This window comes from Crotalus tigris, unplaced genomic scaffold, assembly GCF_016545835.1.
Source record: "Crotalus tigris isolate CLP2741 ecotype Arizona unplaced genomic scaffold, ASM1654583v1 scf7180000017775.1145084777:2100578, whole genome shotgun sequence".
Taxonomy (NCBI): Eukaryota; Metazoa; Chordata; class Lepidosauria; order Squamata; family Viperidae; genus Crotalus; species Crotalus tigris.
In genome coordinates this window covers 712,935-739,561 of record NW_024096626.1, presented here as the reverse complement: position 1 = coordinate 739,561, position 26,627 = coordinate 712,935, and the positions used below count along the sequence as shown (strand labels likewise).

General features: G+C 38.7%; 1 long non-coding RNA gene across 2 annotated transcripts; it reads left to right on the top strand.

The window, feature by feature from the left end:
• The first annotated feature begins 3,705 nt into the window (after positions 1-3,705).
• Positions 3,706-22,875, top strand: LOC120307393. 2 transcript variants are annotated; one of them, XR_005556513.1, is made up of 4 exons: positions 3,706-3,805; positions 15,407-15,509; positions 19,568-19,766; positions 21,647-22,875. It is a non-coding gene; the product is annotated as an uncharacterized LOC120307393 (long non-coding RNA). The 2 variants fall into 2 exon arrangements; XR_005556512.1 differs by lacking the exon at positions 21,647-22,875 and having other exon boundaries at positions 19,568-20,467.
• Positions 22,876-26,627: the final 3,752 nt, after the last annotated feature.

The window sequence follows — 26,627 nt, the reverse complement described above, 5'->3', positions numbered from 1 at the left end:
GTTATAGGATCCTTGGTGCTCTCTGACTTCATTCTTTGCTTGCAGATGTTTCATTACCCAACTAGATAACATCAGTGCAAATGAGGTTGACGTTTGCTCTAGTCTTTTTGTTTCCTTCTTAGCTTTTTATTGTCTTTTGATTGGTATGTAAATATGATTTATTTCTATGTTTCTGTCCATCACTTACAAAAAAATATCTGTGCTGAAATTGAAAGAAGAGCAAAGAAGTAAACTTTTATTATTCGGTATCATCTGGTATGTACAAATGACCCTTGATCCTGTTTGACAATTTCAGATTCCTTGCTGTCCTGCTCATTAGGCTTTCCCAGTGGATGTTTTTCTAGATGTGAATGATTGCTCCACTCACCCCCACATATACATTTGAAGGGCATCAGATTAGCTCTGGAAAAAAAAAGGTACTCCAGATGCACACCTTATGATCTATTAGCTCATTTCCTCTAAACCTGACCGTGGAGTGATGATTTTGTTGAAATAAGCTAATCTCTATATTAACAACAATCTGAAAAGACTCCTAGGAATAGTGTTTTTATAAAATACTCCTGATTCCTTGTTCACCTGACTGGAGTTTTACAGAAAGGTATCAGTATAGTTGGAGAATATTATGCACATAAGATCTTAAGGATCTTGATTGAGAGCACGTTTGATAGGCCCCACTGCACTGCAAATCACAGTTTCAAAAACTATTTTGATTTGAAGAAAGTTGATGTATCTGTTCAGCTTCATTAATCAGGCAAATAAGGGTACCAAACATTCAGAGCAGCTGCTTTGCAAAGCTAATATTCTTTTTAGAGCATTAAAGCAGCTATGTCTTTTCTTCAGGTTTTAAAAGCTATACCTGTTTGTCAATGTGTGCACAAACATTTCTGCCAGGACCATGCTCTAAACCAGGGGTAGGCAACTTTGGCTCTTTTATGACTCGTGGACTTCAACTCCCATAATTCCTGAGGCAGCCATGCTGGCTCAGGAATTGTGGGAGTTGAAGTCCACGAGTCATAAAAGAGCCAAGGTTGCCTACCCCTGCTCTAAACCAAGGCGAGAGTTTATTTCTAGGACACTTTCCTCTGACCTTGCAAAGACGAGAGGTATCAAGTTCAGTTGCCTACTTTCCATAAGCCTACCAGACCCAAAGGAACTATTTCTGCCCCTAAACAAAGATTCCTGCCCTTTCCTCCCTGAAAAGAAGGGCTGTTTAGAAGTAACAATCAAAGCGACTAAAGTTGGGATTCTACCCTGTGCAGTTGATTAAGGCAAACAAAATTGTAAAAATTAACTGGGCAAGGCGATCCTAACGAGAGATTGTGGCTATTTCCATTGCTATTGCTGCCTCTAAAAGTGCAGGTTTCCATTACAATAAAATAGCCTCCTTACACAGTCAAATGTACCTGGTTTTCACAACAATCAGACTACTACAGGTAGTCCTGTCTTACAATCACAATTGAGCCCAAAATTTCTGTTGCTAAGCGAGACATGCGTTAAGTGTGTTTTGCTCCATTTCACAACATTTCTTGCCACAGTTCTTAAGTGAATCACTGCAGCTGTTAAATTAGTAACACGGTCGTTAAGTGAATCTGGCTTTCCCCTTGACTTTGCTTGTCAGAAGTGTATAAAATGTAATCACATGAAAAATGGTCAAAAGTCATTTTTTTTCAGTGCTGTTGTAACTTTGGCCACTAAATGAACTGTTGTAAGTCGACGACTACCTGTACAATTTCAAAATTCTTATAAAAGGTCTTAACTGCTTCTCTGTTCCTCTCTTTGCAAAATTCAAATCAATGATCATTAAACTAAATGGTTATTTTTTTCTCAGTGTTGTGCTAGTTCTTCTAACTTTTCCAGTACAGATCACCAGTGAAGTGGTTATGCAAGTATACCTATGTTAACCAAACAAGTACAACTTTGAAGCAGCCATGCAAGGCTTACAGAGGATGTGGCTGTTTTTATGGAGATGCTTCATTGAGGCTGATGCGTTGTGTGAATAATTTCTTTCAGATACTTCACCTCAGTCTTTAAATGAGCTAAACGTCACCTTTTCTGTAAGAATTCAATATATAGTGAAATTTTGGCTGTCCTTGTAATTATTCTTGACATTGCTTTGCTCATTCTTGTTGTTGTCCTGTTGGTGATATATTTTATTAATAATAAATAGTTTCTGGTTGTGAAATTGTGTCTATTTTCCATAATTTGGGAAGAACAGGTCATAAGAAATAGACATTTCTCTACCTACCCAAATTAGGAATGATGTCAGGGCAAACCAGTAACCTCTTCAATGAGGATGTTGAAGATTTAAAGTTTCCCTTCTGCAGCTGAATAATGGGCTGTGTGGTGTTAATTGTTGCAAATAATAAAACTGACAGTACCTCTTTTTTTAGACATTACTTTTCTAATTTAAATTCTTGATGGAAGATGGCACATATGCACACATTCAGCTGCTTTAAAATTATGATCTTTTGGGTGCAAAGACTTTCTGAGAAAATGAGTAAATTGTAGAATTAAAATTGCTTGCAACTTTAGTTATGCCACTTTAATGCCTATACTTTATGATATCATCTTTAATTACAAGACCACTTGCTGTTTCTTCCCTACAGGATTTCCGCTTGATTTAACTTGTGGAAAAGATACTCAAAAGACCAGATACTTGATTTCCCCAAAATTGGTTAAATTAGCATTTCCTGGATTTTGATTACTTAAAGTACCATTTTTTTTACTATTAGTATTTTAATTTGTAGAATACAGACCCCATTCAACATTCAATGTGAAAATGCATTGTGGAAAATATGTCTGGGTTCTGGGGTCCTTGCCTTATACCTAATCTACATTTTGCATTGGTTTGCCATTGGGCTATCACTGATCACTGATCTGCCCTAGCTTTAAATTTTAGAAGAATTTTTGAAAATTACTGTAATTTTTAGTGATGATGTCTTTTCCGATTATAGAGTATCTATTTTGCATCCTGAAGCTCCCAGTTCAGTTCTGAACTTGGCAATCTTGTGAAATTTTGGCCATCTTTGAGATGGATTCAGGCAAGTTCTTTTATGTGAGGTCATTGAAATCTGATGAGATTTAATTGTCATAATTTCACATTATTTAAATAAAGCATATTCTCTTTGGAGAATCCGAACTGTGATAGGAGGAATCCATTGCCTGGGAAATGCCATCTACTCCCTTGGAGCGTGAACAGACAAAAATGCTTGGAATAAGGAAACACAGTGTTACGTCCTCTTTTACAAATAGTCAGTGTGCCAAACTGAGAGCCCGTCCCCCCCATGCGAAGAGTCTTGGGAATCTGCACTGAGCTGACTCAGGTCTTGCCCAGAGGAACTGTTGTGAAGACAGTTTTGTAACATTTCTTTAACTGTAGCATTTTCCTATTCTACTGACTTGTGGCCCTCGGGATTTCCCCTCTCCTCTGCAGCCAAGGCATTATGTCCCCTTGCCACAGCTCCCAGATTGCTCTGTGGGATGGCTTTACTGCTTCCCCTGCACAGAGGCTGTTGCTTTTGTTTGGTTTCTTTTTGCCTTTGCATTGAGAGAAAACTGAGGGCGAGACTGAATGGCAGCTGGCATTTGCCCTTTGCCCTTTGCTGCTCGCCAGCTGGAGGAGGTGCTGGCTGGCTTAGTGGGAGGAGAGAGTGCTTTAGTGAAGACAGCCACAGGGCGGTGCCAAACTGGGATTGAGGGGCAGGGCTTGTGGCCATGGAGAAGAGGGAAGAAAAGGCAAGTTTTATGATTGTTGCAAGGAATGGAAAAAGAACTCACAGGTAGATTTGATGCAGCTATATACAAGGTATGCATTCTCTTGTAGTTCGGTGGTAATGGATAAATGCTTATTTCAAAGAGAAAAGAGAGGAGATTTTATTTCTGCATTATGCATCTTGGTTTTGCAGAGAGTATTCCTGTTATTTCCTTAATAAGGCATACTTCTTATTATAAAGATATTATGTTTACAATTCAGTCCCATTTTGGTTATTTCCTTGCTCAGTTATTGAACTGAAAACAATGGAACCAATGCCTTCTAAAAGCATGAATGGAACAATTTACATAGGTAGTGTGCAGTATATATTTTTGCCTTAGGTATATACTCATTCTCTTATCATTTGGCACCTTTTCCTTATGGCACCTTCAGGACCTTATCACTGGCCTTACTATAAACCTTGCTGAGTCATCTGGCTCAGACAATAGATCTTGCTATTATCAGTTATGGTGTCTTCCAACCAGCCCTCCCCCTTCCCCTCAAACCCCTGGGCCCCTCTTTTCCAGTTCAGTTGCTTTTGGTTTTCCTATGATACTGGCTGCTCTGGAGAATAAGAAATTAAGCGTAAGATGGCCCTGGAGAATCTCTGCTGATGCCATTCTGTTTTGATACAGTTGGTGGCAAATAACTATTTGACCAAGTACAGGAACTCTTCAAGGATTCTTGCTCGCATTACTTCTTTCTGAGAGTAAGGAATTGAGATAAAGTGTCCCTGAATAATTGGTGATTCTGCATTGCTGGCCAATGGGAGCAAAATAATTTTAAAATATTGTAAGAAGGAAAAACTGAGTCATCTTTATGCCTTAAGTGTGTGTAAGGTGATACATGGTGTAGTTAAAGCAGAGATCCAGATTCAAATCCATGCTCAGCCATAGAAATCTACTGAGTGACTCTGGACCAGTTACTCTTTATGAGCCTGAGCTGCCTTATAGGGTTGCTATGGTGATAAAATGGAGAAAGAGAGATCCATATAAACTCCTTGAATGTCTGCAGAAAAGATGAGAAATAACAACTAGCACGCCTGTCTTATACCACCCCTTAGGACTGTGTTCTATTTGTTTGTGACCAAGGTTGACCTTATTTTCCACTTCTAAAATTTTGAAGGGCAGGTAAGTGAATTGGTGAAAGCCAAAATTAAAGATATAGGAGTGCTTTCTTCCTCTGTTGTCCTTGTATAAATCAGCATGTCAGGCAAGCTGGACTGGTTTATTTGCTAGGCTTTCTCAATCGAGAAAATTGAACAAAGGGAGATAATTTTACTAAATCAGCCTTTGAGTGAAAGGATTAATTCATTGAGATTAAGTTTTTGACAAGACAAACCCCTGGGCAGGAGTCCTGGACAAGACTTGCAGATAGACAACTATCTGATGCTTTGGGAGAGTAGAGGATATGTAGCTTCTACCTTGCAAAAAACATCGTCTGAGAAAGGCCTTCTATTCTTTTTTCCCTCCTTCCATCTGTGCCTTCATATTTTTTGAAAATCCTTTCTTCAAAGAGAAAAAAACCTGCAGCCCAGAAAGGTACCCCACTTCTTCCATACTTCTCAGCACAAGGTCCACTTTTAAGCACACAAGCCTTCAAGGAATGCTGCCTCTTAAGATTCTCTCAGTTGACCAGGAGAGAAGGTGCCAAGTGGACACTTCTGGATATGTGAGATCTTTTCCAGTGTGTGTTTCTTTTTTGTTCTTTATTGAATGTCTATAGTGGTTGGGGCCTTAACATTGACAGTACCATTTTGTGGGTTAAACTATCCCCTGTCGCAGCAGTTTCAAAGTTGTTGTAAAATGAAAATATAAAATCTACAAGGATAATTAAACTATGGATAGAATCTCACAAATAGAAGCTGTAGTAATTCCAAATGTAATAATGACTTATAGAAAAAAAGATACTTGATTCCAAGAATAATCAATATCACTAACTGGAAAATACAAAAAATTGCCTTTTAGATTCTTTTAAAAATCCAGATTAATGCACACAGAAATTTTATACGTCCATCTAAGCTAATGGTATTCTTTACTGTATTGACTTTCTTCAATGATTGATTTTATTTATATAGCGTTTTTTAATCCATAATTCTTCTGGTAAATTTATGAAAGAAGCTGGACTATTTGAGGACCAGCATTGTGAGTCTTCCAGTGGTCCCACTTCTTTCCAGGTAAATTCAGAAGGTAGATGAAAACCTAGTGCCAACTGCCTAGCAGAGACAGTGCCTATTGCTGCCTGAAGTAGGCTACTCTCTGCTGCAGGACAGGTTTCCCTTTGGTGTATTGAATGTTCTGTAGCTTCTCTCTATTGAAGTGAAAGTATTGTTAATCTGCTGAAGTACATTTCACGATCACGTTCTTATTCTATTCTAAATTTCAGGTGGATCCCACTTACAATAGCCTATGTAATTAATGCAAGAAAATTTCTTGGCTATTTTTCTATAAACAATAGGATATCTTTCCCTTCAACCCCCCCCTCTCCTGCCCAATTTATTGAGCTTTTTGTTTTTGTTTTTTTTAAAAAACCAAGATATTATTGTACTGTAAGCTTTGACTATCAGAACTCCTAGGTTTGATGGGGGGGAGGGGGGATGTGAGGAAGAAACAATAAGATCTATGAAAAAGTAACACTCGATAAAACATACAAGTAAAATAGCTAATTATAATAAAAGCAGCATTACAGTCAACATGTAGAAACCATAGGACAAACATTGAAAAGTGAAATACAGAAGCTTCAGGCCTTTCTGGAAAGGAAGCTTCCAGTTAATCATATATGCATAGGTGAACTTGTATCCATACCTGATTTTCAATATGAAAAATGTGGGTTATAAATTGTATATACAAATTAAATTAATAATAAATTCAGTTGTTTAGCCAGGAGCTATGACCTGTACATAGCATGTCTACACCTATATTTTTAATTTCAAGGACTTGGGTGTAATAATGGATCACAAACTCAACATGTCCCAACAGTATCATGCAGCTGCAGAGAAGGTCAGTGACATCTTGAAGACCATCAAGAGAAGCACAGAGTCCAGATAGTGGGAAGCAATTATCCCACTCTACTCTGCCTTGGTCAGCCCCACTCAAGAGTATATTGCATTCAGTTCTATGCACCCAAGTTTATAAAAAGGCTACCAAGATTTTTACAAAATATATATGGAGAGAAAATAAGTAAAACACACATGGTGAACCCAATTAAAAATATACATAACAAATGAAACCATTAAGCAATCAAATATACTGTCCTCTTGAATCAATATACAGATAGTCCTCAATGTACGACCACAATTGAGCCCAAAATTTCTGTTAAGTGAAACATTTGTTAAGTGAGTTTTGCCCCATTTTACGTCCTTGTCACAGTTGTTAAGTGAATCACTGCACTTGATAAGTTAGTAACACGGTTGTTAAGTGAATCTGCCTTCCCATTTGATTTTGCTTGTCAGAAGGTCATAAAAGGTGATCACATGACCTTGAAGCACAGCAGTGGTCATAAATATGAAGCAGTTACCAAGTACCTGAATTCTGATCCCGTGATCATGGGGATGCTGCAAAGATCATAACTCTGAAACACAAAAGGTCATAAGTCACATTTTTCAGTGCCGTTGTAACTTTGTACAGTCAGTAATGAAGTATTGTAAGTCAAGGACTACCTGCAATTCAAGCAGTAAGAGACAAGAAAGAGCAAAAAAGCTTTAATTTCCAGGCTGTTTGTTGGAATTAAAATAACATGCTGTGTACAAGTTGCCGTCTTGTTGTCCAAATTAAGAATGAAGTCAAATATCTCAAGGTTGTTGTTTTAAGGAATTTTAGAGCCTTAACCATATATAAATACCTATCACACTTTTCAGGAAAAGCAGTCTTATGCAGAGCAATAAAATACAATAAGAAACAGCAACTACATGGGGATTGACTTGTTAAGGGTATTTAGGAAAGTGTATGAAAAGAATTGTGATTCTTTAGGTGGAGTTGAACAAGAATTGTGATTCTATAGGTGGAAATGAACAAAATTTGGGAGGTTCAGTGCTTCCTTTATCCCTTCCTTTTTCCAGCAAAAAACATTCATTTGTTGGCAGGGTGATGTCTCTGCTTTTTAGTATGCTGTCTAGATTTGCCATAGCTTTCCTCCCCAGGAGCAAGCATCTTTTAATTTCTTGGCTGCAGTCCCCATCTGAGGGGATCTTGGAGCCCAGAAAAATAAAATCGGTCACTACCTCCATTTCTTCCCCATCTATTTGCCAGGAATTGAGAGGGCCGGATGCCATGATCTTGGTTTTCTTAATGTTGAATTTCAAGCCAACTTTTGCACTCTCCTTCTTCACCCACATCAAGAGGCTCTTTAGTTCCTCTTCACTTTGTGCCATTAGCGTGGTATCATCTGCATATCCTAGGTTGTTAATATTTTTCTCGGCAATCTTAATTCCAACTTTTGATTCATCTAGCCCTGCCTTTCTCATAATGTGCTTTGCATATAAGTTAAATAGGCAGGGTGACAGAATACAGCCTTGCCGAACTCCTTTTCCAATTTTGAACTAATCAGTGATTCCGTGTCCAGTTCTCACTGTTGCTTCTTGACCCGCATATAGGTTTCTCAAGAGACAAATAAAATGGTCTGATACTCCCATCTCTTTAAGAACTTGCCACAATTTGTTGTGATCCACACAATCAAAGGCTTTTGCATAGTCAATGAAGCAGAAGTAGATGTTTTTCTGGAACTCCCTAGCTTTCTCCATGATCCAGCATATGTTGGCAATTTGATCTCTAGTTCCACTGCCTCTTTGAAATCCTGCCTGTAGTTCTGGAAGTTCTCAATCCACATATTGCTGGAATCTAGCTTGTAGGATTTTAAGCATAACTTTACTTGCATGTGAAATGAGTGCAATGGTGCGATAGTTTGAACATTCTTTGGCATTTCCTTTCTTTGGAATTGGAATGTAAACTGACCTTTTCCAATCATGTGGCCACTGTTGAGTTTTCCAAATTTGCTGGCAAATTGAGTGTAGCACTTTTACTGCATCCTCTTTTAAGATTTTGAATAGCTCAGCTGGAATACTGTCACCTTCACATGTTCAATCCAACATGCTGCTGCATTTTTCACTGAATGTATTTTGTGAAAAATTGGAGATGTAAGAAATAGTATAGCAATAATCTGTCTACATACTAAACTGATGTTATATTCCTGATCATTGGAATGTTGATGAGAGAAAATCATTAGCAAACTAAGTATTCATTCTGAAATAAACAGGTCATATATATTCAGTCCAGATTCTTATTTTCAGCATTGGCCAGCTGAAGGAAGGAAGACATGACTTCTTAGGTGTGATTGTTTTTTTCTATTTCAGTGCCAATAGCTGTTGATAGGTCAGTCTTCATGATTTTTTCCCCTTAATATAGTCTTTGAATCAATTCTAATATATTTAATCTCAGTACCCAAAGAGATGATTTCAGCTATAGATATGATAGAGTTTTATTAATAAACTCTGTCCTACCCAAAAATAGGTTTTCAATGTTATATCCTCCAGATACTATATATTGGCCCTTTACTTCTGTTACAGTCCAAATTATGTGGAACAAGTGTTATATGACATCTAATTTATCAGAACAGCAGGTCCAGTAAATAAATAAAAATAGCAACATATTATAAATAAACAAATTTATTCCAGCTCTGGCCATATAGTCTGTTTCTTAAAGTTCAGCAGGTCAAGAGAAGTAAATTTTATTTTGGAAATTGTATTTGTTTTTCAAATTGTTCGTGTGTGTGTGAGAGAGTTTATAGATTTCTCAAAACCTTTTACTGTAGCTAGCTAGGCCAGAAATTGGCAAATGGCTAGAAAGAGCTATTGTTCATGCTAGAGTTCTGCCTGATGTTGATAATCAGTCTAGCAGCCACTTCCTATGGTACCTTCCAAATCATTTCTGCCCATGTGCCACAGATTGCTGCATGGCAAGTTATGTCCTTTTAGAATAGAAGAATAGAACAGAATAATAACTTTATTGTCACGGTGAATGTATACTAATCGGCATACATTAAAATGAAATTTCATTGCATACAGCTCTCAAAGGATCCGATATACGCTAAATAAATATGACAAAAATAAATAAATACATACATAATTATGCATATACCCATATTATGCATATACCCTCTGACACAGAGAGACAACACAGCCTAGTTCGGATTATGTGTACATGTGCATGGCGAGAAAAACGAGATTGCTCTCTTCATATATGTTAATATCAGGTCTATTGGCAAGAGCTTCATTAAGCCACAGGCCATTTGAATTGTGAACTCCGCAATATTTAGAAAAGAATAACATTCCATTATGGATTCTTTTCCTGTATTGCCATGAGAATATCAGCCTTGGCCACCAGTACTTCTACTATATTCCAGATGACTCCACAAATGAGAGTGGGCTCACCCCTTTTCTACCACAGAGTATCTTTCAGGCAGTTACTGTACCTTGTCACTGAATGCTAAATGGCTTCTGTTCTGAGCATAACCCTAACATGTCTGGCTGCTCCTGCAACATTTCCTCAGGGAGAAAGAATGATTGATCATGTCTTTTCCTCAGATAAATAAATAAATGCAACAGCAACAAACACATAGAACAGAAATAAACAAACTATCCAAACCTGTCAATAGAGATAGATCAGCTGAAATAATGAGTTATTCCCCTCTTTCTGTGGCTTGCTGTGATTCCCTCATCAGTGAATTACAATAACAGAGACTCAAATGCTGGATTTCATTATCGTCACAATGCAGATATAAGTGATTCCCCAAACCTGTGGTGATTTATGGGAACAGTTCTAGATTTTATTCATCAGATGGAAGCGTCATGATACAATTTTAGATGGCTAAAGACATTAATATCATGCATGAGAACTGAGGATTTTTTTAAAGGAGTATTTTTCCCTATCTGCCCTCTGCATTCATATTTGCACCACCAAAGCAAAGTGAGTACTAGCAGCACTCAAGTAGCTTCCATAACTAGTGACACAGTGGTTTTATGTATTTATTCATTGCTTTTAGTTTTGCTATATGCTGCCTAGAGTTGTTTTTGGTGAGTTAGGTGACTATACATATTAGACAAGTAATCAATAAATCAATAACTGAAAAAGCTTTTTTTCTGACATTGCATCATCACCAAGGAGCTTTGTTATAACACCAATAAGCTAAATGCATTTATTCCTCTCTGGGCTGGAATCTCACATAATTCATGATGAAACAGTGAGGGGAACAATGGAGAGGTCCATTTAAAACAGTTTTTCTCAACCTTGACAATTTTAAGGCATGTGGACTTCAACTCCCAGAATTCCACAGCCAGCATTGCTGGCTGTGGAATTCTGGGAGTTGAAGTCCACATGCCTTAAAATTGTCAAGGTTGAGAAACACTGATTTAAAACAACAGTTGTTTTATATTCATGGGGCTTCATTCCTCCACCTCAAAGTTCAGAAAATTGAGGATGATACTAGTGAGACTCTTAAACAGCAGCAATAATATCAAATCATGCTTGCTTAATATGGCCACCTCTCTATACATGTCTGCCTTCTGTTTTGAAGCATCCTTATATGAAGTCCTGTTCTATCAGAGAAAGAAGTATGTAGGCCCTAAGGTTGCTTAGTAGCAGTTCACATCTGGATAGCAGACAGCACAAGCACTGATCACAGATTCCTTCTAGTATAAGAGAGATTATTTTAAAATTGCAATATTTTTTTTCTAATGTTCTATACATATAGCTTTTTGTCTTTTGTCAATTACATTTTGTGACTTTTGTTGCTATTGATGTATTTCCTCTTTTTAAGGAATGAGCCTGTACTACAGGCATCTCTATGCTTTTATGCTAAAATGTGTAGAGGCTTTCAGCTCAGTTCCTGGTGACCGGGTGGACACATTTATAGTTTTCTTGGCAATAGTATAGAAGTGATTTGCTATTGTCTCCTTCCTGATTTTCTAACCGGTGACCTTTCAAGTAAGTTATCCCAGGTTATATATTTTTTCCTAGGTATCTGGTTAGGCTACAGGGTCTCCCAAAGCTGATCTTGTTTAGCTTTTCATCTCAGATCAGGTTAGTTCAGGTTTAGCCAGATACTGCCATCTGCTGAGACACACTTTAATTCTAGATTCTTTTTTATTAAAAGGAAACACTGGAGCTCCGATCAAGTAGCTATTAGCAGAGAGATCTGTCATCTTTCTTTAAAATTCACACCACTCTCTGCATCAGCTCATCTTTGCCCAAGCTTTCTGTTGTAGAAAACCTGAACATTTTGAAGCAATAGTTTCAATACTTTTATGATTTGCTGATTTTTTTTCTTTTTCTGTTTTTTAAACTGACATACATACAGATTTAACAACATATAAACTACAGATAGTCTATGACTCACAACAGTTCATTTAGTGACCGTTCAAAGTTACAACAGCATTGAACAATGCAATTTATGAGCTGTTTTCACATTTACGACATTTGCAGTGTCCCCATGATCATGCGATTAAACTTCAGGTGCTTGGCAACTGGTTCATATTTATGACCATTGCTGTGTCCCCAGATCATGTGATCACCTTTTGTGACCTTCTGACAATCAAAATCAATGGGGAAGCCAGATTCACTTAACAACTGTATAACTAACTTATCAACTGCAGTGATTCACTTAACAACTATGGGAAGAAAAGTCATAAAATGGGGCAAAACTCACTTAACAAATGTCTTATTTAACAAAAGAATTTTGGGCTCAATTGTGGTTGTAAGCCGAGGACTACCTGTATAATAAAAACCCTCCACAAATATAAATAATAAAATACAGGTGAATGGCTAACATGTTGAATAACCAGCAAATCTGAAATATCATTAACATTAACATTCCTAGAGTATTACAATTTAGTCATTTCATAGTTTAGTAAATTTTTGAGAGAAGTTTAATTCAGATTTTCAAAGAAACTCATGCTGGTGTGCTATTAATGTGCTATTAAGCTACCTGCCACTAAATTACAGTTACACTGCTATAGCAGAGTTAGAACATTCCTAGCAGCACTGTTGAAACAAAGATCGTACCTAATCCTGTCATCCCACACTATTTCTTCAGTCGTGGCTGGATATTATAACCAAGTATATAAAGAGATAAAGGTAAAGGTTTCCCCTATCCAGTTGTGTCCGACTCTAGGGGAGCGGTGCTCATCTCCTTTTCTTAGCTGAGAGAGACAGCGTTGTCTGAAAACATTTCCAAATTCATGTGGACAGCATGATTAGGTGCCAAAGTGCTGTACTGCCCTGCTCACTCACACACACGCTCGTAACTGTGGTCTAGTGAGTTTATTAATATTCCCCAGCAATTCCCTTCACCAAGAACCCAGAACTGTCCCAATCAAATCCAGCCATGAACAAACCAAGGTTAGTCCACAGAGCAATGGTCCAATAGTCCACAAGGCACTTAAAAGTTGCTCGAACAAAATAATTTTGCCAGACAAACCTAATTCCACCAGGCAAAATGTAAATCTACATACAAGAGAGCTCATGGGGCAAGAAAACTTCTGAGTCTTCAATTCCAAACACGGTGTCAATCCAGAGTGAAGCAGGAATCACGATGACCAAACACACAGCTAGAAAACAAACACATTGTTCCCAGCAATGCCTCCATTTTTCTCCTGTGATAAATAGCCAGCTTCTGGTGCAGCCCATCAAGACAAGCAGGGCCCTCTCTTCTTGAATAGTCGGGCTGACCTTCTCTGCTCCTGCCTTTTCTCTGCCCTACATGATCTTGGATCAGGTGCAGAAGGCAGTTCCTCCTCTTTGGTAGCCATCTGCCACTGCAAGCTTTCCCCAGCTGGAGCCTCAGCCAAATCCCTTCCAGCTGGCCGTTCAGAGCCATCAATCAACTTGGTTCCATTCATGCTAGGAATTGGCTCATTCTCCCCTGAGCTGACATCTGAGGAGGTATCTGGGGAATCATTCAAAGGAGACATCACAGGAGCATGGAATGCTGTTACCTTCCCACCAAAGTGGTAGCTATTTATCTACTCACATTTGCATGCTTTTGAACTGCCAGATAGGCAGGATAGGAGCTCATCCTGTTGCGTAGCACTCAGGTCTCGAATCTGGGCTGTCAGCTTTCCAGCTGATAAGCTCCGTGTGTCAGAACTGCCACCTCAGGCCTGTGCTCCTGCTATTGCCCGCTACCAGTCTACCATGGACCCTGGGGATGGTGGTGAATGCTTAGGGGGAAAGTGAAAGTAATGGAAGTGTATTTCTCCAAGACAGTGTTTCAAGGTCATTCCCCTGGGAGAAGAATGCTGCTGCAAACCAGCCTACACCCGGAGTGACCATTTCAAAAACATATTCTTTGAAATTGATTGGATGATGGGGTGGGGGACAGCAGTGGGAAATGCCTAAGAGGGGGAAAGTTACACTTGGGGATTTGGTATATGAATTTCAGTTCTGGCTTTGCTTTTCTTAACTTCTAATAAAACTGTACCTTTTGCAACAAATGGAGTCAAGGATAATTTTTATTTAGATGTGCAGGCTGAGGCAGGGCTGACACAGCATTTTTAACTGCTGAGTCATTGCGCCCCTTTAAGTGTATCTATAGCTGACTTGAAAACAGTACTCTTACGTTTGTTAATACCATCTAGAGTGAGATGTTACATAGAATAACCTAGGACCAGAATAGGTCCAAAAGAATTCAATTTTTTTAAAAAAACATTAATCTTAGATTATTTCATATCAAATCTTCAGATGATACAAAATAGTGTTTAAACAGACATTTAAAACATTTTGATTGATTAGAGAAAGACCTATGGAATATGAAAATAACTCAAATGTAGAGGGATGGTGATGAAGGATCAGAAATAGCGTTTGTGAAAAAAACAGTATGCTGTGTCCTGGGCCTGATGAGGAAACTCAGCAGGCCCATAATTGTTGCAAATGGTCCAGGGCATTCTAAAAGCTGCCTGGGACCAGACAGAGTGGCGCCAGCCTTGTGCGCATGCGCAAGGCACGAAGGAAGAAGAACTCTTATTGGTTCATTCTGTCCGGGCTTCAAGCCCTATAAAAAGGCCTGCGTGCCTTTTGCTTTTGCTTGGAATTGGAGTAGGAGAATAAAGCATTGATTAGTTGTCACCATGTGGCTTCATCGACTGCATGAACAAATGACTGCTGTCTAGAGTCATCCTCAGCAATAACTTGTAGCACTTCCTAGAACATTGCAATAATCTTGCTAACCCAGCCTGTCTACTTGAGCCCCTGTCTTTCCTGTCTACTTCCTATAGTCAGAACATAGTTTTTTTTATCTAGTCCATTGTCTGCTTGCATCACAGCCTCCTGGCTGCTCATTGCCTCAGGGGAGTACTCCATTTTTATTTGATCCAGAACTGTTTGGTCTTCTTTCAGTATATTTTATGTTAATAACAGTCCCCAAATTAAAAAAAAAAAAATCCGAGGGATATTCTTTCTATGGCAGTTCTTCAATGTCTCTTTTTAATAAATATACACCATACTGGATATGATATGGAATCATTGCTTTACTTATTTTTTCAGTTTTGTGCTCCATGCTTCTAGTAGAGTGCGAAAAATCATTTTAATTATTCTGTTCTTTGTTGCCATTGAAATATCCTTATCTTTCATGATTTTGTATTAAGTTTAGTATTATCTTCCTCCCTAGAATGGCTTCTTCATTTTATATCACACTATCCACTTTCATCTATTCTTGAACCCAGGAAAAGAAAACTATTATAGTCATTTCTGCAACAACTGCTATAAATTGAGTAAGTATTTTGTGACTTTCCATCTTGGCTTCCCCACAAGCAAAGTCAGTGGGGAAGCTGACAGGAAGTAAGAAGTTGCAGTCAGGTGAGGTTCTCACCACTCATAGTGTTTTGTTTAAGGATAGTAACTGATAAATATATGGCCTCTTTCAATGGTTTGAAGACCTGATTGCAATTGCCACCTATGTGTCAATTGCCATGGATGAAGACAAATATAATGAAATATGGGACTCCTTCATATAAAATACAGTAGCTTAAAAAAGAGAAAGCTATATAAATGTATTAGAAATATATCTGAATAATAATTGCATTTGATATATATAAAAGTGTAACTCATTAGAATTAAAATGATATACTATTTTTTCCTTTGTTCTTTTTTTGTTTTTAAAACACTTTCTATATGATTTTTGTTTTTTTAACAGTATATGTATTTTTATCGTAATTATATTTGAGCTTTGTTCCTCTTTTTTGTCATTATTTTAAAATAATTTTTTTTTTTGCAAAAAGCTAGGACTCCTGGAACTGCCATCACTGTCTTGTCCCAGGCCAAGCACATACAAATAACTGAAGAAGTTGCTTGCTTACTTTATTAATCCAGGTTTGCAAACACATACAGTTGCAGTAGTGCATGTGTTTGCATACACATACAAGTCCCACCCGAAGTCCAGCAATTTGGTTTACAAGTTCCAAAATTAAAGTAGTGAGCAGAGAAGTAGTCAGTCGAAATCTGAGAGCCAGAGCTTGTAAAAGCTTTGTCAGCCAGTCCGTTTTCAAAGTCAAGGTCATGAGATTCAAGACTCAAGGCTCATGGAATAGGAGTTAAAGCAGTCAGCCAGCTTTGCTGGCTGAGGAATTCTGGGAGTTGAAGTCCATAAGTCTTAAAGTTGCCAAGGTTGAGAAACCCTGACTGTTAAAGGATGGCTGTCGTCAACAGAGAACTTGAACTTACTGTTCTGTTTTAATAGAAGCAGACCCACTGTTGCTCATTTAGTGAGGTGAGACTACTTCCTTGTGAGCAGTCTTGCAGAATGCCTTTGCTCTGCACCCTGCCAAGCTCTTCATTAGGAGAGGGCAATAATTCTGCACCATCTTGGAGAGTAGTGGCAGCCATGTCTGTTGGTTGCTGGCAAACTCAATGTCCTCTGCCTCACAGATAGCAGTCCATCTGGTGACTCTGGAATTGACTGCTCATTGTCTGTTGGCAATTCTGAAGCTGGCTGCTTTTTGTCAGTTTCCTCTCCTGACTTTGAATCTGAGCCCACTATGACAGCCGCTGACTGGCGTGATCACATGATGTGCTTTACAATCATGTCACTCAGTGATGGAAATTCTGCTCCCAATTACCATCATTAAGCAAGGACTACCTATGAACCCTCAGCGTCTCATTGGTGAATCTAAGAGAGGCCAAGGACGTGCAGGGCTCCAGTTGACTCAAACACAGGACTGCACACTCTGATCTGCCTCTGGGGCTTTCTGTCCCCTTAGTAATTTCTCCTTTAGTTTCTGGAAAGACCTCCATAGCAATCAACATTTTTCTTCCTGAGAATTACAATAATATTAGGGAGTAGGGAGGCAGATATTAGAAGATTCCCCTTCCTCCTCCTTTGGTATCCTGGAATCAGCAGAAGCAATAGCAAAACAGTTAACAAACAACTACCCTTTTGCTGGCCTCATTTCAGAGGCATGACAAGAATAATGCTGTGGAGGGAGGGGGCAGAGATTTTTTCAAGCAATCTGCTTTCTTCTATTCTCCAGGATGGGAGGAAAGTACATCATAAGGCCTGTGGAGAAGAGTCTTGTAGCTGATCCATCATTAGTAACCACAATTGCCCATTGAATCACTACAGGGAGTTTACTTGACAAGTTTTATGTTTAGCTTATCAGTTATTAATGCCATCTCATAATGGACTTTTAATTGTTTTTATCGTGCAGTACTGGTTTTATAACTGTTGTAAACTGTTCTGAATTTTAAAAATGGAAGAAATATGTAATTTATGTATTTATCACCTAACATTTCAAGAATGAAAGTGAGACACATTGAGACACACATTTATGTGTGTATGTGTATGTACATACGTATGTGTGTGTATAAATATAATAACTTTCATCTTTGGAAATATTCATTTACTCACTACATTCATATTTCCTTTTCTTAAAAAAAAAACAAGGAAAAGTTCACAAGATCTCAAGGGATGTTTCATCCAGGAAATTCCAACCAGTGTGAAGATGGCAGTTGTATCTCCTAGTATAAATACCGTATCAACTCTTTTTCATAGATCTGTAGCAGTAGATTTTGAGCCCTGAAAGCAATGTAGGAAGTTGAAAGTTGAGAATGTACCGTGAAAATCAAAGGAAAAAAGGGAAAATGGAAAAGCAAGCAAATAACTTTTTCTAACCCTCCTTTTTATAGCTCAGAACTGGGCATAACATTCTGACATTAGATTCTGGCATTAAGAGCATAAAACATATGTGTGTATGCGCCCTTATTAATGTCTCATCACAAAAGGTATTACATTACAAAGAAAAGGAGAAAAAAACCAACCCCCCCTTTATTCTTTAGGGATCCGTCTTCTGTTTTTCATCTCAATTTGAGCATACTTTAGAAAGGATAGTGGAGGAAAAAAAATTCCTTCCTCTTTGTAATTCTCTTTCCACTGTACGGGCCAAAGAGCAGATCCAGTTCCTGACTCTGAAGGTCTGAGTTGGAAATCTGTTCATGTGGGGTGTGGCTGCATCACTGCAGTACTTGGTAGCTGCAGGTCTCTACTTTGGTAATGATAATGATTAGTATTTAGAGTACTTTATAATTTGGTTTTTCAATCTCATTTTACAATTGGGATAGTATGTTTGACCAAAGGTTGTCTCATATTGAATCAATAACTGAGGACCATTTATACATCCAGCATCTATTCTGCTCTTTAGAAAGCTGCATCGTTGGATTCATGAAGCAACCAAGGAAAAGTGGCTTGATCAGTTGACATTAGGATGTTATAGGCACCAAAATAATGATCCCTCCATACTCCTCTATAACAACGTTTTCCTTAACATAGTTTTTATTCAACAGCATTGCTATTCAACTAATAATACCACATTCTTCCCAGATTTCCTCCCTCCCCCTCAAATACTATGAAGAGAATACATAACAGTTGATAATCTTTCTAAATCAGTTTTTTCTAATCCACCAACAGAGTGGTCTATAAGCTCCTTGATGCTCAGTTAGCTAGGAAATATGGGAGCAGTAATCCTACACCCTTAAGAGTGCCAGTTTCAGAAAAAATGTAAATTATCAACCCAAACATCTTTGACTCTAAATGAAGGTCAGTGGAAGCTGCAGGTAATGTGCAGATGTCCTCAGAAGAGATTGCAATAGTAGCTCCTTGGAAGCCAATAGATGGAGCACTGACAAAGCTTTCCAGCCAAGGCATATGACTGGGAGTCTTTAATCCTTTTGATCAGCAAGAGGGGGTTACTGTAGGGTCAGTGCTGACATAAAACCAGCCAATCAGTCAAGACCATCTAGGAATTTAAATTTATCTTTTTTTTCTTTTCCCCTGTGGGAAGAATCCAGAGAAAGAAATATTTGGGGAAATATTAAAAAGGCAGAATATATTTCCCCAAAGAATCTTAAAGGCAGAAACCAACCCCCCTCGCCAACTCTCTCTGCCCAAACAGAAACCAAGTCTGCAGAAATGCAAATGGGATAATCTTGTCAGAAGGATTGGAGCCAGGAAGCTTGGATTAGAAAGACAAAGATCCCTAGAATCAACAATCCCTCACACCAAAAATCCACAGTCAGCCACAGCCACAGCCCCAGGGAAGCAGGATATGACCTTTGGGACATAATAGGATTAACCCACCACAATCAGAATACCAGAAAGGCACACTCAGACTCAGGTCAAGGTTCTTGTCACAGGAACAACTCCAAACAAAAGCTCAAGAAGGTATAAAAACCCACCACTCTCTCTCTTTCCCAGAGCCATCTTTCTGTCTGGCTCTCCTCTTCAATAAACTACAACCTTTTTTTTTTCTAAAGCAGTCTGTATTTTGCTTATTCCCAGTTTGGACTGGACCCTGATGAAGATTTTTCTTTCAACAATTTGGCACCCAGGATGGGACTCTAAGTTAACCTCTCTAGTGGACTGAGACTGGCAGCAGACCCCTTGTGTCTGTGGATGGGTTTCCGAAGCCCTGCCCATTTGGAGCAAAGGTAGTAAAGGGAGTTTTGAGTTTGAGTTCAAGGGCTGCTTTGGAAAGAAAGTGAGTACCTCTAAATTTTAACTTTAAAGCCCAGGGGAGTGAAGGAAATGTGTGTGTGTCTCTGTGTGAGAGAAGACCCTTTTCCTAATCACAGTTAGATTTTGCTTCCTCTGGTCTTTCCTAACCACCAAAAGATTTGTTCAAGCAACATACTCTGGAAAGCATGGGGGTTTGGCCAGAGTGCAGGACCTTTTGTTAGGGAAAAGGGAGAGGCTGTGTGAAAATGGAATGGAATGAGTGAGTGAGAGAGTCAAACCTGGGCAAATGGCTGAAACCACTGGACAAAGTTCCACTCTTCTAAGAGGGACTCTCATACAGTACTCTGTGAAAAGGACGTCAGAGTCCTCCCAGATCCCTTTGTGGTCTGAAACTGGGACAAGGGGCTAGGGCGACTTCAAAAGTTGCCTTGCCAAGAGGCTAGGGTGGCTTCAAAAGTCGCCTTGACAAGGGGCAAGGGCTGAAAAATTGCCTTGCCAGAACAGGGGACTCCAGAAAAGAGTCACTCTGGGGATGCAGGAGAGTAGAAAAAAAGACTCACTGTGGGTAAACAGGTCAGAGTCTTGCCTGAAAATATGGGAAGCTCTGATTCTAAGGTTCTGCTGATGTCTCCTTTAGGGAGACTGTTAAAAGCCTGGGATCTAAAAAAGGTTATCCATCCAGGCAGGAATGAAAAAGAAGCGTGCACACCAATTATGTAAAGAGTGGTCTTTGCTCAGGGCTTTGTTGGGAAACCAATTTGGCTAAATAAAGGTACTTAAAAGGAAAAGGGAAATAAAATATAGGAATAGTGTTTCCCCTCCCTCCCTCCCCCCCCTCTCTTTCTATGCAACCACATGATATGTTTAAGATTTGTGCCTTCTCTAATTTGAGTTAACGGAGATTTATGGTGGGAATGACCAGGATGTGTAAAACTAAGAGTTCTGTTTCCTTTTCTGTTCCTTTTTCCTTGTATTTGTGTTTGTAAGTGTGTCAAAGTCTTTGTGTGTCCTTGAGGTAAATGTTAACTGTTGGGTGTCTCTAATCTCTAGAGACAAGAATTTTAAAATTCTGCTTAAAATAAGTCACCAAAAGGAAAATATCTTCACTCTGTTTGTCTGGCCAGCAAACAGGGTGAAGAGAAATGTGTTCTTTTTTTTTTCTTTCTCTCTCAGTACTTGTAAGAACACCCCAAAATTGTCAGGAGGGAACGTTTTAAGTTCATCTACAGGAAAGGTTTCGTTCTTTCTTTTCTGTATGTGTTGTAAGTGGGTTTTATCTGTCTATCCTTTTCCTGAAACATGAGGTGTGTCTAGCTATAAGATCCTAATGAGTTCAAGTTTGTGCAGGGAAATAACCTTCTTAGTTTCTTTTCTTATCCTATCATTAATCAGTGAAACTACTATGGAACTAATCCTGGAACATATAAGCATTTTTCAATCTCTAAATAATGTGGTCTATTTTAAAACAAATGTTAAAGGTAGATTCTCCATGCCCTCACAAATTGTACACACAAAAATTCTAGGCTTATAAAATTATTTGGAGCTTTCAGCATTCTCAAGCTGCCCAGCATTTTCAAGTTACAAGTCCTTAAGTCCTCTTTAACATGTTGCAAATGTTCAGTTTCAGAAGTGAGGCCTTTCATTTTTTTGTTCTCTTACCAGAATCCAGCCTCTCTCTTGTCCTCATCTGTAGTGTCCCCATTTTGTTGTGACCGGTCTTATCTGTTTCTTTAACAACTATAGTATTAATGTCTTTCAAACTCTGCCTGCAAGTTATTTCCCCCTTTCCAATTCTCCATTTTTTTATCCTCTGTTTTCCATGCCTAAGTCTGACCAGTAATGCCTCTCTTGGGAGAGTCCACCCAGAAAGGGCGGAGGGGATCTTGTTCTCATGTCTTTCAGCCCTGCACAGATAACCCCCACAATCTTTGCAAGCAAAGCACACTGACCCAGATGCTGCTTCCATCCATTTGAGCCAGAGAATTGGGTTTGAATCCAGTCATCCACTAGAAACCCACCATGCAACCAGAGTGGAACAGATATTCCCAAGTCCTACCACCCCCCAGATGTCTGTGAAAGCTACAGAGGAAGGAAGGAGTCCTGGAGCCATTGGCCCTCACATGAAACCTCAGAAGAAACCTGGAAAGACTATGGGGGGAGGGCATAAACTCATTGTAAGGTTTTCTTTCTTGCCTCATTTGTATTGTAATAAACCATTTGAATGTATTCATGGAGGGATGGCATTTGGGAATGGTTGGCACAGCAAGTATTGAACACCTTGGATTTCTGTCTGGAAAATTTGTCCAGAATGCTTGTATTGCCTGTTTTGTAGAAGTAGCTATATGCACACATGCGTGCACACCATTTAGAATCACACTAAGGCTATCCCCTTCACCTATCTTCAGTAAAGCTCCTTAGCCTGGTTCTTGCCCTATAGCACTGAAGCTTTGTATGCACAACTTCCTGCAAATTCCAAGGGGAGGGAATCAGCCCCCTTCAGGCAATTTGCAGTTCATATGCTCTCACTGAGGAGGTAGCAGGAAAGAGATCTCCAAAACCCAAGCCCTGAATATGTTGCACTGGTAGACTCAGAATGGGAGTCCTAGGGCTCACTGTGTGCAATTTAATAGCTTGGGTTGCACACTGGCTAACCTCAATTGAACATCACAAACCTGGATGCACTGAACTAAGACCTAAGGCAGGCTCAGAAAGCAGCCCTTGAAAATGGACAGTCAGTAGTTATGTACTGAGGTTATGGCTGTGAAGAATTTTGGAGGAATGTGCAAACCTGACTTGAAGCCTTGAAGTGGCATCAAACATCTAAAATAATTGGCACAGAATATTGGACACTATAATCCCCCCCACCTAACAGAATTTTTGCCCTGACTTTTAGACCTTCATGGTTGAAAAGCTCCCCTTTTGGGAGCCACTGCAGGGATCTTTTTCTGCTGCCTCTATTAGTGTCTTCCCTTTTTTTTGCATTAACATTTTAAAAGTTGGTTTATCAAGTCTCCCTGACCAGATCAAATTTTAATCTTGTGCCAGTAAAAGTCTGTCATTCACACTCTTATGGCACAAAGAGGGATTGTGGGAAGAATCCAGAGAAAGAAATATTTTGGGAAATATTAAAAAGGCAGAATATATTTCCCCAAAGGATCTTAAAGGCAACCCCCCCCCCCAAGTCTCTGTGCCCCAAACAGAAACTAGGTCTGCAGAAATGCAGATGTGATAATCTTGTCAGAAAGATTGGAGCCAGTAAACTTGGATTAGAAAGACAAAGATCCCTAGAATCAACAATCCCTCACACCAAAAATCCAATAGTCAGCAGCCACAGCCCCAGGGAAGCAGGATATGACCTTTGGGACATAATAGGATTAACCCACCACTATCAGAATACCAGAAAGGTACACTCAGATTCAGGTCAAAGTTCATGCCACAGGAACAATTCCAAACAAAAGCTCAAGAAGGTATAAAAACCCACTACTCCCTACTACATGTGGTCAGCTTTCCCAGAGCCATCTTTCTGTCTAGCTCTCCTTTTCAGTAAACTACAACCTTTTTTCTAAAGCAGTCTCCATTTTGCTTATTCCCAGTTTGGGCTGGACCCTGATGAAGGTTTTTCTCCCTATGAAGAAAATAAATTTTCTTCAACTATTTCTTTCTCCTTGAGCAGAGTTGCACGTGCTGTATATATATATTTTACTACATTTCTGTTATTGAGAATAGCATTCTCTCTCTCTCTCTCTCTCTCTCTCTCTCTCTCTCTCTCTCTCTCTCTCTCTCTCACACACACACACACACACACACACACACACACACACACACACACAGAGAGAGACAGGTATATTGATGAAAAATCTTAGCATGCCGAACTTGCTAGAGGTCAATCTTGTCTGTATGTCTTATTTTTAAGAGGATTTTTAAACATCTTACATGTGATTAAAGAATACACAAATACTCTGTTTTTTATCCCCTTTCCATTTCTTCTCACAGACACTAGCACAATCAATTTGCCAGACTATGCTTCCTATCAATTGTTTAGAATTTCCAGGATTTAATCTTTCATCCATGTGTATATCCTCTATTTACTTTTGAATGAGATAATGCATTATATATCAGGCTTTATACAAATTAAGCATGAAACCATATTTCTTCTCTGACTTGAAGAACAGAAAGTCACACTCTTCTTTCTTGGTAAAAATATTAGTCCCCATTATTATGGCAGCTAACAAGAGCATCTGAAGTAAATATGGTAGCTTAAGCAATAGTTCAGAGTTTGTACAGCCATATTTGGAACAATATTAAAAGTATCTAATCTGTGGGTCTCAGAAAAGTTGAAAATCGGAGAACTTCATTGCTGACTGCTATTGTTAAAATAATAATTGTTATGGTAACAACAATAACAACAATATACTCTTACGTTCTTCATCTGCCCCTATGATGAGAATTGGTTAGCATGGTAAAAAAATGCATGGTAAAATGAATCATTTTACACCAAAGTTATCACCTGAGAATGCTTCCCTCAACTTACAAGTTCATGCTCTAAGTTGCACATTAGAACTGGCTCTTAAACAATTTGTTCTGTTCATTACATTTGTCCTTAAAAATGGATAAAATACTATGCTGTGGAATTGGAGCTATGATTAGAACAGCTTATTAGTGTTCCATATTGTCAATATGCAGCAACCATATATTCATGATAAAGATATAATAAAGAGCTGGTATTACAGCTGCAAGTAACATGCAGATGTTCTCAGAAGACATTGCAACAGTAGCTCCCTGGAAGCCAATAGATGGAGCACTGACAAAGCTTTCCAGACAAGGCACTCAACCGGGTCTTAAGCAGTTTCACAAATATCTCTCAATTTGAATGTTATTTTTCTGATCAACTCATTAGATAATCATAAAAAGTTATTTTCACCTTCAATCACTCATCTGTTGTGGAAGCTACTTTCCTTGTAGCTACATGATGCACTCATAAAACAACTCATAAAACAATAGATAAAGCTATACAAATTATTACAGTGATTATTGAAGTACATCTCTTCTTTAAGGAGAGATTTGTTTTTTAAAGAAGAAGTTTAAATTGGAAGAGATCAAGAGATCACTGAGATCAAGAAAGAACATTTGTTGAGGCCAACATCTTTGCTGGTTTGAACTGTCACTTCCTGAAAGCTTTAGATTAAGAATAATTTACAATGTTTTCTCCCCTTCCCTTCCTAATATATTTTCACTAGGTGAGAAATACTTTGCAGAACAAAATTATAGGGAACTGCTTATACAAGTTATAGCAATATTTCTCAGTATTGACACAAAATAGAACTATTAAGTTCATTTTTTCCTTGCTATGGATTATATGTTTTATTGTAATGTTCAGGAAACCCATAATAGGGGTAGGTCAATTTTTAAGCAGGTAGTTTTTACAGATTGTGTTTATTTGAAAATTTCTGCACTAAAATCAGGTTAGCATCATATTTATTTATGATAACTACTTTTAATAATCTTATTGATCAGCTCATATTATTTTTAAAAATGTTATTTAAGTTATTTTAGAACTGTATTGGATTAAGCATTCAACTAGTGTTTAAAGACCTAAGAAAATATCTTACTAGATTAACATGACAAAATGCTAAGCGAGGATTTAAAAAGCTACTAAATAAATACCATCTCATATCTATGATAATGCAGAGATGGGATGTAAAATAGTACAGAATCAAAGTGAAGTATAAAAGACCATATGTGTTTTGGGAAATGGTTACCCTCCAGTTAAATGTTATTTTGTGCTACAGCTACAAAAAAATTGCAACTGCTTTTTTTTAAACTGAAGAGGAAAAATTATTAGCATGGTGTTCTGCACATATAAACCTTTACATGGTTTTTTCAAGATTAATCATAAAAGGACATCCATGTTATTACTTTGTCAGCATAGCACTGTGTTGAGTGGAGATGAGGTTCTTGTCTATCATAGTTCAAAAATACTAAGTAGAGGAAAGTGTGCACAAGTGGATCCCTATATGCCCATTTTGGCATATAGCCTTAAAGAAGGCAAATTCCATGGGCTATGACCATGGGCAGGGGTTTCCAAACTACAGCCTGCAGGCCACACCTGGCCCTCTGGAAGGTTCCTATCACACTGCCAGGTCTCCCCTGCGCTGTGCTCCAATCCTTTCCAAACAGCACAGAGAGAGAAAGCAGGGTTGTGTTCACCACTGTTTGGAAAGGAAGGTAGGATTCCCTCAATTTCTTTGATGGGGGGGGGGGGTTGTGAGCCAGATGGAGGGTTGCTGGATGAGGATGGGGAAGCATCTTCCCCTTTAAAATTTGTGCTGGTTTTGAGCCAGCTAGAAGTTTGCTTCCTTTGCCAAGTGGAAGGTGATCCAAAGGGCTCCCTTGGATCATTTCCCTCCCCATGCAAACAAAGCCCCATTCAAACTGATGCAGGGCTAGCTGGACGAGGAAGAGGAAACCAGCTGGAGGTCGCTTGGGGGGCGGGGGGCGGGAGAGGAATGATTTGAACTGGTTGGGCATTGGGCTGATCCAGCATAGCTTTTCTCTGGTTTTATGTTTTATGTCCCAGACATAAGAACTAATGGCACTCACTGCTCTTCACTTATTGCAGATATTCGGTTTATGTCAGGAAGAAAGAGAAAAAAAGTGGTCGAGTGCTGCCAGTTTAATGAAGAAAGGGGTGTATAAGCAGGTGACAAAGCCTTGTGCCTCATATGCAAAGAAACAGTTGCCGTTTTGAAGGACTACAATTTGAAATGGCAGTATGAGGCCAACGGGAATGGAGTAAACAGTGTTCAGAAACCTTTTCATCAATGCAGCGCAGTTTGCTTTCCCAGCAAGGACCTTTTGCGCAACTGAAAATGAAAGTTTGACC